Source organism: Nannospalax galili, unplaced genomic scaffold, assembly GCF_000622305.1.
Source record: "Nannospalax galili isolate Female #2095 unplaced genomic scaffold, S.galili_v1.0 scaffold265, whole genome shotgun sequence".
Lineage (NCBI taxonomy): Eukaryota > Metazoa > Chordata > Mammalia > Rodentia > Spalacidae > Nannospalax > Nannospalax galili.
Genome location: NW_008353747.1, coordinates 2232481 through 2236375, shown reverse-complemented (window position 1 = coordinate 2236375; position 3895 = coordinate 2232481). Strand labels below are relative to the sequence as shown.

The following is a 3895-nucleotide window of genomic DNA, read 5'->3' as shown; positions in this document are numbered from 1 at the left end:
CTAAATGAAAATAAATATATACATGGCTTATGCCCCGGCAAGCCAACTGTCTGTGAGAGAGTTATGGCAGAATGTTAAAATCAGGCTGGGGGGCAGGGAACGGAGGGGAGGAGTAGTTTTAAGATGGCTGCCAGCGTTGCTATGGAAATGTAATTCCCGACCAGAAGCAAATCCCATTCAAAAGGCCAAGAATGGCCATGTTAGGTCAAAAACAGAACATGAACTGGGGGAAAAGATTGCTTTTCAAGAGAACCAGACAATTAATTTAGCAGAGGAACCACCCTACAAAGAGGAAAATTACAGTTACCTTACTTGAGAGATCTTTATTCTGTTAAAGTCCAATTTTTCAAAGAGCCTACAAGGGATAAGGTGACCCAGAGATGTTCTTCATTTCAGTAGAGAAGTTTACATGGAGGAGGGAGGGGCAGGGGCGAGAGGTCAGGAGAAAGTGTCTCTGGCAGAAGAGTTGTAACGACATTGATCTGGATGGCTGAGGAGCGTTGTAGGCCTGTTTCTCCAGAAAGTCTAAAGAAAAGTCCAAATAGGTACATGACCCAGGCAGTTCAGGTTAATGACTTCCAACATCTTCTAGCCCCAAACTTTGTAGAATCTACAACACTCACAGTTAATCTAACTCAAGCCCTCATTCTACCACTACCCCAATCTGTGTACCAGTGAAAAGAGTGTGACTATGTATAAGTTTAAACACGGAGTCTGTAGCTAACCTAAACAACCCACAGGCAACGCAGGGGAAATAAACTCACAGCTAGACAAGTTCCTTCCTGCCCTTCTTAGTGTACGCCCTCTCTTCCATCCATCACCCACCAGCTCACGGTCTGAAATACATTAAGGAAAGTGATGATCCAGTCAACAGATATTAATTGAACTGCTATTAGGTTTGAGAGAGTGTTAGGTATCATGGGGGAAATAAAGAGGTAAAGATTTTGTCTATGTCTTCAAACAGCTTGTCCAAAAGGAAGGTTGGACATCTCACAAAGATGAAACCAGTTGGTGCACAGGCCATTACAGAAAGAGTAATCACTTCAAAGATGTCTGAAAAGGTATGCTCTACATCTTGAGCTGGCCAGAAAAGGCAAGAAGAACATCTTTTGTGTTTTAAATTGTGGTTGAAAAACATACATGACATAAAATTCCCCATCCTAACATTTTACAGTGTACAGTTCAACAGTGTTATATGTATGCTGTTATTGAACTCTGAAACGCTGTACCTGTTAAACGGTCTCCATTTCCCCTCCTCCTGCCCCCTCTACCCTCATTCTACTTTCAAACCTGTGAATTTGACTCCTCCCAGTACCCCATTGTTGTTGTTTAAGTGTAAAATGCCCCCCAGACTCATGTGCCCCTCCCCCCACTGGTGCTGCTGTTTTGGAAAGGTCTGGAAACTTTAGGAAGTGGAACCTAGCTGGATGAAGTGGGTCATTAGGGCATGAGTCCTTAAGGTTGTTTTCTCGCCCTTGACCTCTTCCTGGTTTTCTCTCTGCTTCCTGTCTGACATGAGGTTAAATAGCTTCCTCCTCCACAGAGTCCCTCGATCATGATGTTCGGTCCTTACCACAGAGCCAGAATGAATGGAGCCAAGAACAAGGAACCTCTGAAACTGGAGGCCAAAATAAACTAAGATTCAAGAGTATGCATGGTAGACCCAGCTGGCAGCTCCTTCCTCAGAAGGAACTACGATGTGATCGCCTACCAGCCTGTCATGATTGACAATGGATATGGTGTAATTAAAGCTGGTTTTGCTGGTGATCAGATCCCCAAATACTGCTTTCCAAACTGTGTGGGCAGACCCAAACATGTACGTGTCATGGCAGGAGCCCTGGAGGGTGACGTCTTCACTGGCCCCCAAAGCTAAAGAGCACTGAGGGCTGTTGTCCATCGCTACCCCATGGAGCACGGCATCATCAAGGACTGGAATGACGCGGAGCGCATCTGACATGTCTATTCTAAGAACCAGCTGCACTTTCTCACAGGAGCACCCTGTCCTCTTTACTGAAGCACCTTTAAACCCTCAGAAAAACCAGGTGAGAGCTGCCGCACTTTCTTCAAGACCTTCAACATACCAGCTCTTTTCATGTCCATGCAAGCTTTGCTTAGCCTTTATGCCACAGGCAGAGCCACAGGTGTAGTGCTGAATTCTGGGGACAGTGTCAATCATGCAGCACCCATTTACAAAGGCTGCACCATGCCTCACTGTATCATACACATCAACACCACTGGCAGAGATGTCTCTCGATTCCTGTGCCTCTACCTACATAACAAGGGCTATGATTTCCACTCATCCTCCGAGTTTGAGATCATCAAGGCTATTAAGGAAAGAGCCTGCTACCTATCCATAAACCCCCAGGAAGATGAGACAGTAGAGACCAAGAAGGCTCAGTACTACCTACCTGATGGCAGCACCACTGAGAGCGGCCCTTCCTGATTCCGGGCCCCTGAGCCAGACTTAATTGGTGAGGCGAGTGAGGGTATCCACGAGGTCCTGGTATTTACCATCCAGAAGTCTGACACGGACTTACAGCACAGACTTTTTCCCAACAGTGTCCTCTCGGGAGGCTCTACCCTGTTCAAAAGTTTTGGTGACAGTCTACTGAGTGAAGTGAAGAAACTGGCTCCAAACGATGGAAGATCAGAATATCCACACCCAGGAGAGACTGTAGTCCACGTGGATTGGAGGCTCCATCCTTGCCTCCCTGGACCCCTTTAAAAAGATGTGAGTTTTCAAGAAGTAATATGAAGAAGATGGTGCCCAGTCGATCCACCGGAAAATCTTCTGATGTTGAGACATCATCATCACCTCTCTCTGAAGTTAACTCCACTTTAAAACTCACTTTCTTGAGTTGGAGTGTCTGTGGGGAACTGCCTGTATATGTAAGTGAGTCTCTGGGTATAAGTGTCTGCGCATATTGAATGCCGTGTGGCCCAGGGATCCCGGGCCCAGAAAGGACATTGAACTACCCCACGATGGTGACGGCCTGAGGCCTGGGGATGACTACTAACTGGCCCCTGACAGGGAAGAGCTTTGGCAGAGGCCCACTCCTTCCTCAGCTGGGCCTTTGTCTGGCTATGTGGAACTACGGTTACCATGATAGGGAGACCTTGCTGCTGCCCATCCTAGGCTGGGCTGGCCTCAACCTAACCCACCCGAGTGCCCTGAGGTGGGGGCGCTGCTGCCCTCCTTGCTCATCGTTCTGCTGTCCGTGCCTCTGGATTATGGACTGGGGGCTGGGGCTGGGGTTAAGTTCTGTCTGGTTTTGTTTCCGTTTGGGTTTGAGAGACTAGGAAAGCATTCCAGCAGTCGTTATAGACTGGGGTCGGGAAAGAACAGGGTGCACTCATGTCCACCTAGGGACCAGAACCACACTGGGCATTTGAGGAGGACAGGAAATAGCTGCAGGGTTAATTTTACAAGCCTGGGCCACACCCAGGGGGTCCTGAAGAACCATAAGGACCTGTTGGCTCCAGGTCCTGTTATTTGCTTCTCATTCATCCTTGTTTCAATGCATCTTAACAGTTTTATTTATTGAAGTGTTTGTTCAGTAAAGGGACTGCAGAGCAAGAGTTCACTGCCCACCAGTCACCTTGCTTACACTAATGTTTACAGCACTAGGCTTAGCATAGCACCCAGGGCCCTGTCACTCCCTGCTGGTGGTGGTGAACTGACAGTATTCAAGGCCTCAAGGTCTTGCAGGATTGGCAGCTACACACAAGGGCACCCCAACTAGCCTCTTCCTTTACCCCACCTCCATTTGCTCACTGCCCTAGAACCAACAGGCTAATTGCTGGTTGTATTTTTTTTTTTTTTAGAACAAGAAATCTTTGGCAGAGGCCCCTTGCAAGGGAGGGGCATTGGAATCCCCTTAGAACTGAAGTAAGC

The 3895-nt window shown here is 47.6% G+C and overlaps 1 pseudogene; it reads left to right on the top strand.

Annotated features, from left to right (window-relative positions):
• The first annotated feature begins 1654 nt into the window (after positions 1 to 1654).
• On the top strand, positions 1655 to 2725 carry LOC103748338 (annotated as a pseudogene).
• The last annotated feature ends 1170 nt before the right edge of the window (positions 2726 to 3895 follow it).